The sequence below is a fragment of the Anomaloglossus baeobatrachus genome, unplaced genomic scaffold, assembly GCF_048569485.1.
Source record: "Anomaloglossus baeobatrachus isolate aAnoBae1 unplaced genomic scaffold, aAnoBae1.hap1 Scaffold_284, whole genome shotgun sequence".
Taxonomy (NCBI): domain Eukaryota; kingdom Metazoa; phylum Chordata; class Amphibia; order Anura; family Aromobatidae; genus Anomaloglossus; species Anomaloglossus baeobatrachus.
This window is the reverse complement of record NW_027442308.1, coordinates 249,130-263,050: the sequence shown is the minus strand read 5'-3', so window position 1 is coordinate 263,050 and position 13,921 is coordinate 249,130.

Genomic DNA, 13,921 nt, shown 5'->3' with positions numbered 1-13,921 from the left:
ACGTCACTGAGCGACCGCCCAATAGCAGCGGAGGGGCGGAGATGAGTGGCCGGAACATCCCGCCCACCTCCTTCCTTCCTCATAGCGGCTGGGAGGCAGGTAAGGAGAGGTTCCTCGTTTCTGCGGTGTCACACGGAGCGATGTGTGCTACCGCAGGAGCGACGAACTACATCGTTACTGCTGCAGTAACGATAATCGAGAATGGAGACCCATGTCACCGATGAGCGATTTTGCACGTTTTTGCAACGATGCAAAATCGCTCATCGGTATCACACGCAGCAACATCGCTAATGCGGCCGGATGTGCGTCACAAATTCCGTGACCCCAACGACTCCGCATTAGCGATGTCGCAGCGTGTAAAGCCCCCTTTAGTGGGAGTGGTGTACAGGGTCTTAGCAGTAAAGAGTATTCCATATTTCTGCCAGATACCCACAGAGATATTGAAATCTGAAAAAAGAGACTTCTGCTCATTGAAGGTAAGAACTACTCACATAGCGTTCAGCTCCACAGCAAACGAGTGCTCTAGCACTGGCATCTCAGCAGGGATATTCCCCTACTACACATGTGTGTCTAGGTCACTGTGACAGTTTACAGGACATAACTCAGGGCACCTAGACAGAAGGCAGAGGGACTACTTTCTATTTCTGGTGTAGAGCTTAGTACAATATATATATATTTATACTATTACATGGGACACATGTACCTTGTATTACCATTATTCGCTGTATATGAACCCCTTTTCTCCGGGCATTATTTGTCTATAGCATTTTTCACGAACCTGAGGCAACTGAGAACCCTTCAGTGAAGGAATTCCACTAACCCTCACAATACCTACCAGGGGCCTCCCTGCAGTAACTCAGGTAGTTGTACCCATTCTCTTTCCGCATTCTATGTGTTCTTCTTCTTTCTTCTTTTTTTTCTTTTTTCTTCTTTTTATTTCTATCATGTAGTTCAGGGGTTTATAGATATATGTCCTGCATCTCATATTTCCTTTAGTGGTGCTTCTTACCCATTCTCATATCATTTACCCTAGTATTTCATGATCCTGAGGCGACTGAGAACCCTTTAATAAAGGAATCCTTTTTCACCTGAATTGTCAAGTGATACTTACCAGTGACTATCACGTAATGTTACAGGTAGTTCCATTTTCTTCCTCTTCTTTCTCTCCTTTCTTCTTTGTCACACGGTCCATTGTGTTATAGCCCACGTGTCATGATAACACTTGTACCATCTTTTCATTTAGATTCCACCTACAATTATTTACCGATTCCAGTTCTGGAATAGGCTTTCATCATCTACTCACTAGAATTCTCAAGTTCATAAGGTACTGAGACATATACATGTTCACACCATTATAAAGAACAAAGTATAAACATTGAGGTTTTTCTCACACCCATGTTCCTGTGTTCTTTGATATGATATGTGTTCATTTCCTTCACTATATAGGATTGCAAGTTTTCCATTTGTACCTTAATGGCAATGACGCTATACAATTGAACACATATCATCCTGTTATCCATATAGGTGTGTATTTACCTGCTTGACTATTTTTGGCTGTTTGATCCAGAATGTTTCTCCAGATAGGTCATGTGGAAATTTTCTTTCCTCAGTACAAATGTTTTCACTATGGCTTTGGAAAATTTTTTTGTATGTGCATCATGGTCATTTGACCCATTGTACTCTCAAGTAGCAATATATTGTACTGTTATGTTGTACTATGTACTAATTACGTGTTTATATGGTTTTGTAACCCTTTATGATCTTAGATAACTTTATCCTTGATAAAGACCTAAAAACAAGCTCGAAACGTTGGATGAATTATCCTTTTGCACAAATAAAGAATTTTCAGCATTCTAAGAGTTCTTTTCTTACGTTATTGATCACTATAGTGTGCCAGAGCTATTTCTATTGAATTGACTCTTATTTTTTCTGACCACCTGCTATATACACAGTGAGCCAGACATATTCAATTTTCATTCAGAAGGCAGAGGGAAGCCTTAGCAGCTGAGCCTATATCTTGGCTTGTGAGCATTAGAACAGGCCGGCGATTACAGGGTAACATGAAAAATGTCCAGCTTGCATTATGACTAGAACATGACAATATCCTTTTAAGTACTAACCTATGATGCGTTCCTAAGCAGTTGATGTTATATGTTCTACATTTCATTTTCTGCATACTTTCCAAGTAGTAGAATTTGCAGAGCAAAAACAAGGAGAATGGTGCTTTTTGCAGCCGCCGCCCACTGCAATGAATCTGAATAACTCCTCCTTTTGGGCACAAGCACCTCCCCTCCCCCTTGCAGTCTTTCCAATTCATGATACAAAAAGACGGACGGACAGGACAGGACAGGACCATCTGCCTGACTTTCCGTCACTGCCACCCTTTGCCATCCTTGCCCGTAGAAAGCCCTTTCATCATCCCCAAACCCTAATCTTTTCCCTTCCCTTCCCAGCTGCGTCTCACTCCCTTTCATTAGGAAGTGAGCGCAGCCTTTTCTCCGTTCTGCACATGCGCGACGTTAAACACAAATGCGCAGGCGTGCGTTCCATTAGCCTCACTGCATTCCACTCCCATACAGGAAGTGGGCACAGCTATTACTACGGTCGCACATAAAAGAACCCACGGCCACCACTGCACATAGCTGACTCCACCACAGGACACCCACTTCTACACCAACGCAGGTAAGACAGGATCGGCACCTCTATGCTCCCGTTACAATCAGGCTCAGTCACCATGTGATAACGCTCTCAACTCTTTAGTTGCAGGCTCCCCTTGCTTCACCTCCACTGGCTGTGCTGCCATTTCCTCTCCCACCTGGAAGGTATACTTTATTCCACTATTTTCCTGTTTCTCTCTTCCCCCTTTTCCCATAACCTACTTTTATCTGCATTTGTGGGGTATCTATATGCTATTTACATCATAGTTTTATTCATTAATATGGAAGGGAAGAGTGCCCATGAGAGTGTTGAACTGCGGAGAGCAAAAGATTAAGCTGCTCCGATTTGCCACCATTGATAAGCTGTTCTCAGTAGATACACATGCTATCCAAACAGCAGCATCCACCATTGCTTCAGCCCACCCATTCAGTGACAGCTCACCAAGTCAGCCAGAGGAGTGGTGTAAGGAATTACACGTAGGCACTGACTCCACACCTTCACATCACAAGAAGGGGGTCTACAGGCTAGTGCAAGAATACGAGCAAGTCTTCAGCAAACATCCGCTAGACTTTTGAAAAATAAAAGGGGTCAAACACTACATCCCCACAAGTGCACACCCACCCATCAAAGAGAGATATAAGCCAAATCTACCTGCACATTACCAGTGTACCAAGGACATGTTGAGCAACATGAAGGAGGCTGGGGTTATCCGTGACAGTTGTAGCCTCTGGGCAGCTCCGTTGGTCCTGTTAAAGAAGAAGGACAGCACCACTCCCCTGTATTGAGGAATAGCTAGCTGCATTGACAACTGCAAATTATTTTTCTACCCTTGATCTCACTAGTCACTACTGGCAAGTGTCCGTTGCTGAGGCAGACCGGGAGAAGACCGCCTTTGCCACCCCGATGGGTCTCTGCGAGTTCAAAAGCATGCCCTTCGAGCTGTGCAATTTGCCAGGAACCTTCCAGAGGCTGATGGAATGCTGCTTGGGACACCGAAACTTTGAAACGGTACTGCTATACCTTTATGATGTTATTGTTTATTCTAACGCAAACAAGATTTTAGGGTGTATAAAAAGGGAGATTAGATCCGATGATCCCAACGTATTGTTACCCCTCTATAAATCACTTGTAAGGCCACATCTGGAATATGGGGTAAAGTCCTGAGCAGGTTGATAACCATTGGTTTGAGCATGGTAGGGTGTAGTACGCATCTTCCTGCATCGGTAAAAGCTGCAGAAGTCCTTGAAGATTTCCGCTTCAAAGGCAGTGCCTTGATCTGTGAGGACTCTCTCTGAGTAGCCATGAGGTCTGCATAAGTGTGCTTGGAAGACCTTCGCTGCAGTATGGGCCATTAGATCTTTGACTTGTACCACAACCATAAATCTCGAGTAGTTGTCTACCATCGTAAGTGCATACGTGAGCTCACCTCGATATTCTGCAACAAAACTCCCTTTTTCGATTTCAGTTTCAGCAAACACTCCTCTTCCTGTAGAAAATATTTATCATTACCTAAGACAGTCATTCTAATGCATGACAATATTAAGGCAATTTAGTTAAAACTTGTTTTAACTCACCTTTAAGGGGATTGATGTATTTCATGGTCAATCCAGGTTTGTCAGTGATGGCACTGACATAATGTATGGCGTCTTTTTCGGGCGTTATCCTTTGCCTTTTCATTGTGAAAATCCAGTTGCCTATATCAAAGCAAATTCTACTACTTGGAAAGTATGCAGAAAATGAAATGTAGAACATATAACATCAACTGCTTAGGAACGCATCATAGGTTAGTACTTAAAAGGATATTGTCATGTTCTAGTCATAATGCAAGCTGGACATTTTTCATGTTACCCTGTAATCGCCGGCCTGTTCTAATGCTCACAAGCCAAGATATAGGCTCAGCTGCTAAGGCTTCCCTCTGCCTTCTGAATGAAAATTGAATATGTCTGGCTCACTGTGTATATAGCAGGTGCTCAGAAAAAATAAGAGTCAATTCAATAGAAATAGCTCTGGCACACTATAGTGATCAATAACGTAAGAAAAGAACTCTTAGAATGCTGAAAATTCTTTATTTGTGCAAAAGGATAATTCATCCAACGTTTCGAGCTTGTTTTTAGGTCTTTATCAAGGATAAAGTTATCTAAGATCATAAAGGGTTACAAAACCATATAAACACGTAATTAGTACATAGTACAACATAACAGTACAATATATTGCTACTTGAGAGTACAATGGGTCAAATGACCATGATGCACATACAAAAAAATTTTCCAAAGCCATAGTGAAAACATTTGTACTGAGGAAAGAAAATTTCCACATGACCTATCTGGAGAAACATTCTGGATCAAACAACCAAAAATAGTCAAGCAGGTAAATACACACCTATATGGATAACAGGATGATATGTGTTCAATTGTATAGCGTCATTGCCATTAAGGTACAAATGGAAAACTTGCAATCCTATATAGTGAAGGAAATGAACACATATCATATCAAAGAACACAGGAACATGGGTGTGAGAAAAACCTCAATGTTTATACTTTGTTCTTTATAATGGTGTGAACATGTATATGTCTCAGTACCTTATGAACTTGAGAATTCTAGTGAGTAGATGATGAAAGCCTATTCCAGAACTGGAATCGGTAAATAATTGTAGGTGGAATCTAAATGAAAAGATGGTACAAGTGTTATCATGACACGTGGGCTATAACACAATGGACCGTGTGACAAAGAAGAAAGGAGAGAAAGAAGAGGAAGAAAATGGAACTACCTGTAACATTACGTGATAGTCACTGGTAAGTATCACTTGACAATTCAGGTGAAAAAGGATTCCTTTATTAAAGGGTTCTCAGTCGCCTCAGGATCATGAAATACTAGGGTAAATGATATGAGAATGGGTAAGAAGCACCACTAAAGGAAATATGAGATGCAGGACATATATCTATAAACCCCTGAACTACATGATAGAAATAAAAAGAAGAAAAAAGAAAAAAAAGAAGAAAGAAGAAGAACACATAGAATGCGGAAAGAGAATGGGTACAACTACCTGAGTTACTGCAGGGAGGCCCCTGGTAGGTATTGTGAGGGTTAGTGGAATTCCTTCACTGAAGGGTTCTCAGTTGCCTCAGGTTCGTGAAAAATGCTATAGACAAATAATGCCCGGAGAAAAGGGGTTCATATACAGCGAATAATGGTAATACAAGGTACATGTGTCCCATGTAATAGTATAAATATATATATATTGTACTAAGCTCTACACCAGAAATAGAAAGTAGTCCCTCTGCCTTCTGTCTAGGTGCCCTGAGTTATGTCCTGTAAACTGTCACAGTGACCTAGACACACATGTGTAGTAGGGGAATATCCCTGCTGAGATGCCAGTGCTAGAGCACTCGTTTGCTGTGGAGTTGAACGCTATGTGAGCAGTTCTTACCTTCAATGAGCAGAAGTCTCTTTTTTCAGATTTCAATATCTCTGTGGGTATCTGGCAGAAATATGGAATACTCTTTACTGCTAAGACCCTGTACACCACTCCCACTAAAGGGGGCTTTACACGCTGCGACATCGCTAATGCGGAGTCGTTGGGGTCACGGAATTTGTGACGCACATCCGGCCGCATTAGCGATGTTGCTGCGTGTGATACCGATGAGCGATTTTGCATCGTTGCAAAAACGTGCAAAATCGCTCATCGGTGACATGGGTCTCCATTCTCGATTATCGTTACTGCAGCAGTAACGATGTAGTTCGTCGCTCCTGCGGTAGCACACATCGCTCCGTGTGACACCGCAGAAACGAGGAACCTCTCCTTACCTGCCTCCCAGCCGCTATGAGGAAGGAAGGAGGTGGGCGGGATGTTCCGGCCACTCATCTCCGCCCCTCCGCTGCTATTGGGCGGTCGCTCAGTGACGTCGCTGTGACGCCGCACGGACCGCCCCCTTAGAAAGGAGGCGGTTCGCCGGACACAGCGACGTCGCCGGGCAGGTAAGTATGTGTGACGGGTCTGGTCGGTGTTGTGCGGCATGGGCAGCGATTTGCCCGTGTCGCGCAACAGATGGGGGCGGGTACCCACACTAGCGATATCGGGACCGATATCGCAGTGTGTAAAGTAGCCTTTAGTCACATGACCAAGACTGTATCTGTGTCCCTACAACACACTTGAGACAAATGTGTGTGTGAGCCTGCATTGTGGGGTATATATAATATATTATAGAGCTGGGAAGGATCATTCTAAGCAGTGAGCTGTTCCAGTATTTGTAGGAAAATACCCAGTAGAAGCATCAAACACAGCACCAATACCTCCCATCAGTATTCCACCACAGTGCCATGTAACCCATGCCCTACACTCCCATCTACACCAATACTATACAGGCACAAACTAGTATATCTGACTAAAAGCCCCCAAAATATGAAGAACGGCCTATAGTTGAGTGTGGATATAAAATCTATGTGAGCAGAGCTAGAATAGAAATCACTGATCGCATTGAAGTCATTCTGACCATAAATCACCATGATATCAAGGTGAGGAGTTGTGTGTTACTGCTGGGAGGAAAGGGTTAACAGTGGAATATTAAGGTGCATTTCTGTGTGCAGTGTTACTAGTCAATGTAACAATTCAGTATGAGCTGCTCTTGGTGCCGGGGGAGGGAGATGCTCTCCTGAGCAAGATAGATGGGGAATGAACATGATATCTATATAGTGTAAGGCAGGGGGTCTCAAACCAGGTGATCATGTCTGATCAACTGGTTACATTATGTCTGATTACCTTGTCTAACAGTTTTTTCTCCCCTTTCTTTACCTTCCAGGTTCCCATAGTCACGTGAAATATCCCTGTTGCACTTGATTACGGCTCACTATTCACTATAGGATGTCTTATATCTAACATCACACTCTCACCCATCAGCACTCTATAGGTTTGTATAAGGTATGCGCTTACACATCCGGTCCTCCATAGGTATTTCCACTTATGTAACACTATCCCTATGATCACTCATAACTCATACCCTTGTAGTCAATTACAGCCTCCTCTCTCCCCCCCTCCCCTTCTCCCTTTCCATCTATAATTTTGCCAGTACAATATTAGTTTACATTAGGCACACACTCACATATTCCTTTCCTTAGTGATTTATTGTAATTCACATTCACATACAATTCTCTATGCCTGCCCCATTACTACATTCATACCTACTTGACCCTATCCTGATACCCCTTGTCTCACCTTGTTGGTCCCTACACCTGTTATCATGTCCTTTCCTGTGTCTGTCTTGTCACACAACACATTTTAGCATATAACTTGTGCTCCTTATTACCTGTCCTGCCTATTAGAATTATGTCCATTATGTCCATGCATGGCCCAATGAATCAAGTCTGTACTTCATATTCATGGTTTAAGCCTTTGGGTTCCAATGTGCCCAGAGTATATATCCAGAAAGATTCCCTTTCTTTGAGCTTCCTAATTCTATTGCCTCCTCTGCGTATGGCTTGGACATGTTCGATGACTTGGAATGTTAATTGGATCACTGTGTGATTATGCGTCACAAAATGGTGTGGGACTGGTAATAGAATCTGCTTACAATGTATTGTTGACTTGTGTTTAGCTCAAAGAAAGAGAATCTTTCTGGATATGTACTCTGGGCACATTAGAACCCAAGGGCTTAAACCGTGAATATGAAGTAAAGACTTGATTCATTGGGCCGTGCACCATGTCACCAAGTGTCCAATTGCATTGTCCAATGGCTCACAATGGTTATGCGTTTTCATTGGATGGATAATCGAAGCCATGTTTTTTTCCTTTCTGTTGGGTTTGTTGTGTGAGTAGCCTATAGGATTAAGTTGGTTACCGCAGGCAGTGGATTTAACTTCCTGTCTTTGGTCCAGTGGTAGATGGATTGTCTGGTCTATGAGCTGTTATTGGTTTGAATGCAGGTGAATGCCCATGGGCTGCTTATGACTGTGTAAAATAGTATTGATTCATGATGGATTTCAGACTACATGTAGATATCTTCAGTCTTTCTATCCACATCATTTAAATGAACATTATCCATGCAGCTTGAAATCCATCCAATAAGAGAAGCAACCTTGTACAACCAATCTGATAAGGGCACAGTATATCCTAAGGGAAGGTTATGGCGGATGCAGGAAGATGCGCACTACACCCTACCATGCTCAAACCAATGGTTATCAACCTGCTCAGGACTTTACCCCATATTCCAGATGTGGCCTTACAAGTGATTTATAGAGGGTTAACAATACGTTGGGATCACCGGATCTAATCTCCCTTTTTATACACCCTAAAATCTTGTTTGCTTTAGAATAAACAATAACATCATAAAGGTATAAGATGACGCCATTATTAGCGTCACCATACCGCTACTCTGCCTTCTAAAACGGTCTCTGCTCAAAACCAAACATGATGCATTGCAGGCGGAGCGCGATGAGTTGCAGCAAGAAACAGTAGTGGGTGTGGGTGATAACACACAGCCCAGCCTCGTCTCATCACAACGTGCAGTGGAGGACTATGACGAGGAGGAGGATGAAGACATGGAGCAAATCTCCGGCCAAATTGAGGATATGACATGCACACCAGTCATATCCTCGGTTCAGCGTGGCTGGCCAGAGGACAGGGTAGATGAGGAGGAGGAGGAGGAGGAGGAGGAGGACAGCATGTTCAGTCAACGTGTTGGTCAGGCTACTGAAGTCCTGGCTGTTAAGAGTCTGGCGCACATGGCTGACTTTATGGTAAGCTGCCTGTCTCGTGACCCTCGCGTTAAGAACATCTTGGCCGACAATCATTACTGGTTGGTAACACTGTTAGACCCACGCTACAAGGAGAACTTTATGTCTCTTATTCCCGAGGCGGAGAGGTCAACCAAAATGCAGCAGTTCCGGAAGGCCATAGTCACGGAAGTAGGCAAAGCATTCCCCTCACAAAACGCTAGCGGCATAGGTCAGGAATCAGTGGACAACCAAGGCGTACAGCCGAGAGAGGCACAAGTCCAATCCGCCAGAGGTAGGGGAACAGTCTTTAAGATGTGGGACAGTTTTCTCAGCCCCTCACGTACCACAGCCCCTGAGGTGCGGGGTAGTGCCACAAGAAATCCTAAGTTTGCCCAGATGCTCAAGGAGTACCTTGCAGATCGAACAACTGTACTCCGACATTCCTCTGTGCCTTACAATTATTGGGTATCCAAGGTGGACACGTGGCATGAATTGGCTCTCTACGCCTTGGAAGTCCTGGCCTGCCCTGCCGCTAGCGTTTTGTCAGAGCATGTTTTTAGTGCCGCAGGTGGAATCATTACAGATAAACGCACCCGCCTGTCAACTGAAAATGCTGACAGGCTGACTCTGATCAAGATGAACAAGGGTTGGATTGGGCCAGACTTCACCACACCACCAGCAAATGAGAGCGGAATTTAAAGTTTGTAACGGGAATTTGCCATGTACCTCCAGTCACCCATGGGTACACACTTCTGGACTTTGGATAATCGCTGGACTGCTCCTCCTTCTCCTCATGCGCCACCATGATGACCGTTACAAGAGTTAGGCCTTTGTTTCAGGTATACCCCCAGTGGTAAATTTTTTCGCCCATTCTTTGCAGAATGGACATTACAACGACAGGAGACCCGCTCCTTTGCAATGGGAACAATGTTTTGAGGCCCTCATGCACGTCTCTATGCAGGGACAACGTGGAGCCTCCCAATTTTTGGCTGCCCTGCCAAAGGGCTATACTATAATACACCCACTTCCTGACAATGGACACTTAATGTTTTGAGGCCCTCATGCACGTCTCTATCCAGGGACAACGTGGAGCCTCCCAATTTTTGGCTGCCCTGCCAAAGGGCTATACTACAAAAGACCCACTTCCTGACAATGGACACTTAATGTTTTGAGGCCCTCATGCACGTCTCTATCCAGGGACAACGTGGAGCCTCCCAATTTTTGGCTGCCCTGCCTAAGGGCTATACTATAATACACCCACTTCCTGACAATGGACACTTAATGTTTTGAGGCCCTCATGCACGTCTCTATCCAGGGACAACGTGGAGCCTCCCAATTTTTGGCTGCCCTGCCAAAGGGCTATACTACAAAAGACCCACTTCCTGACAATGGACACTTAATGTTTTGAGGCCCTCATGCACGTCTCTATCCAGGGACAACGTGGAGCCTCCCAATTTTTGGCTGCCCTGCCTAAGGGCTATACTATAATACACCCACTTCCTGACAATGGACACTTAATGTTTTGAGGCCCTCATGCACGTCTCTATCCAGGGACAACGTGGAGCCTCCCAATTTTTGGCTGCCCTGCCAAAGGGCTATACTATAATACACCCACTTCCTGACAATGGACACTTAATGTTTTGAGGCCCTCATGCACGTCTCTATCCAGGGACAACGTGGAGCCTCCCAATTTTTGGCTGCCCTGCCAAAGGGCTATACTACAAAAGACCCACTTCCTTCCAATGGGCACTTCAGGTTTACAGGCCCTCATGCACGTCTCTATCCAGGGACAACGTGGAGCCTCCCAATTTTTGGCTGCCCTGCCTAAGGGCTATACTATAATACACCCACTTCCTGACAATGGACACTTAATGTTTTGAGGCCCTCATGCATGTCTCTATCCAGGGACAACGTGGAGCCTCCCAATTTTTGGCTGCCCTGCCAAAGGGCTATACTACAAAAGACCCACTTCCTTCCAATGGGCACTTCAGGTTTACAGGCCCTCATGCACGTCTCTATCCAGGGACAACGTGGAGCCTCCCAATTTTTGGCTGCCCTGCCAAAGGGCTATACTACAAAAGACCCACTTCCTTCCAATGGGCACTTCAGGTTTACAGGCCCTCATGCACGTCTCTATCCAGGGACAACGTGGAGCCTCCCAATTTATGGCTGCCCTGCCTAAGGGCTATACTATAATACACCCACTTCCTGACACTGGACACTTAATGTTTTGAGGCCCTCATGCACGTCTCTATCCAGGGACAACGTGGAGCCTCCCAATTTTTGGCTGCCCTGCCTAAGGGCTATACTACAATAGACCCACTTCCTTACAATGGGCACTTCAGGTTTACAGGCCATCATGCACGTCTGTATGCAGGGGCATTGGTGAACCTCACAATTTTGGACTGCCCTGGCAAAGGAAAATACTACAAAGACTCAGTTCCTCAAAATGGGCACATTAGACTCAGAGGCCTTTATGCACGTCTCTTCTCAGGGACATCGGAGTGCCACACAATGTTTTACGTAAAATCTTTCATGTATTGATCTCAAAAAGTAACATACATTAGCTCGATCTCACTATTGGGTATGTGCCCTTAACATTTCCGCTATGAAAAATCATTTTGGTGTCATTTTGGAAGGTTTTCTGGTGAGTCCGTAAAAATGGCGTAAAACGTGGACAAAATTATTCACAGCTGTGACTTTTGAGTGATAAATGCTTCAAGGGGTCTTCCCCATGCTGTTGCCATGTCATTTGAGCACTCTTCGGAGACTTTTGTGCCATTTTTAGGGTTTCTACATGCTGCCGGTGGTCATTTCACAAAAATACTCGGGTCTCCCATAGGATAACATTGGGCTCGGTGCTCGGGCCGAGTACACGAGTATCTTGGGAGGCTCGGCCCGAGCTTCGAGCACCCGAGCTTTTTAGTACTCGCTCATCACTACTAATAAACCTAAAAAATAAAAATAAATTGAATAAAAATCATGAATGTTGTGTTATAACAGGAAATTCGGTGTAAGAATGAATATCCGGGATGAGAGTTCAGCGAATGAGTTATAGAAATTGTTACAAAAAGGAGTGTGTACGGTTTATGCGTAAATTTTCAGAATGCGTACATGAAAATTATATGTATGTGAGAATGTCCCCCATGCTTTGTAAAAAGTTATTTATGAAAATGTAAATAAAATATATAAAAATGCCTAATTATTTATAATTTATGAGAAAGATATATATGTATGGAAGAATGTTATAAGGTGTCCAAGAACCATAAAGAAAAAGGGTGCATATATAATGTTAGAGGTCTAGAGTTCCACCAGGCTATATCACCCCTAAAGAAATAGAAAGAAGACCTTACTACCTGTGTACCCCAAAAAAAGCTATATTTCTTAGCCAGGATTATGGTGGAGATATGCACAAGTGAAATAAGAATATAAAGTAATACAATAAGATTATAAAACCAATATGTGTGCATTCATGCACCACCCGGTACGCTACCCTTGCCAAATTGTTCACTCTAGATCCCCACACGATCCATGAAGCCGTTCCCCCGGTCACACCGCCTGCTGCCGGTTCCCACTCATCCCTGGGGGAGTTAGGCGAGTGGTATCGAGAGCTACATGTCGGCACTGATGATACCCCCATACACCACAAGGAAGGGGTATACCGGGTGGTACAGGAGTATGAGCGGGTTTTTAGCAAGCACCCTCTAGATTTTGGGCAGATTAAAGGGGTTCAACACCACATCCCTACCGGTACACACTCCCCTATTAAAGAGAGATACAGGCCTATTCCCCCTGCGCACTACCAATGCGCCAAAGACATGTTGAGGAACATGAAGGAGGCAGAGGTTATTAGGGACAGCTGTAGTCCCTGGGCCGCTCCGTTGGTGCTGGTTAAGAAGAAGGATGGCACCATGCGGATGTGTGTGGATTACCGGAAGATTAACCAGATAACGCATAAGGATGCTTACCCTCTGCCCCGCATCAAAGAGTCCCTGGCCTCGCTGAGAACCGCTAACTACTTCTCCACCCTTGACCTCACCAGCGGGTACTGGCAGGTGGCCGTGGCACCGGAAGACCGAGAGAAGACTGCCTATGGGACCGTTTTGCTGTACTTGGATGATGTGATTGTGTACTCACAGACGTATGAAGCCCACCTGGAGCACCTAGCCGAGGTGTTCGCGTCCCTTGCCAAGTATGGGATGAAGTTGAAGCCCTCAAAGTGTCATCTGCTGAAACCCAGAGTGCAGTACCTAGGACATGTGGTTGGTGCGGAAGGTGTCGCCCCCAACCCCGAGAAGATCACCGCCATCCAAGACTGGCCGAGACCGACCACAGTGAGGGAAGTGAGGCAGTTTCTGGGCCTGGTGGGATATTACCGTCGCTTCATTAAGGGGTACACAAAGATGGCTGCCCCCATGCAAGACCTCCTCGTAGGACAGACCAAGGGTGGTAGATCCCTAGTAGCCCCATTGGTGTGGGAAGAAAAGCATGAGGAATCCTTCCGCCAGCTGAGAACAGCCCTGACCGGAGAGGAAATCCTAGCGTACCCTGACTA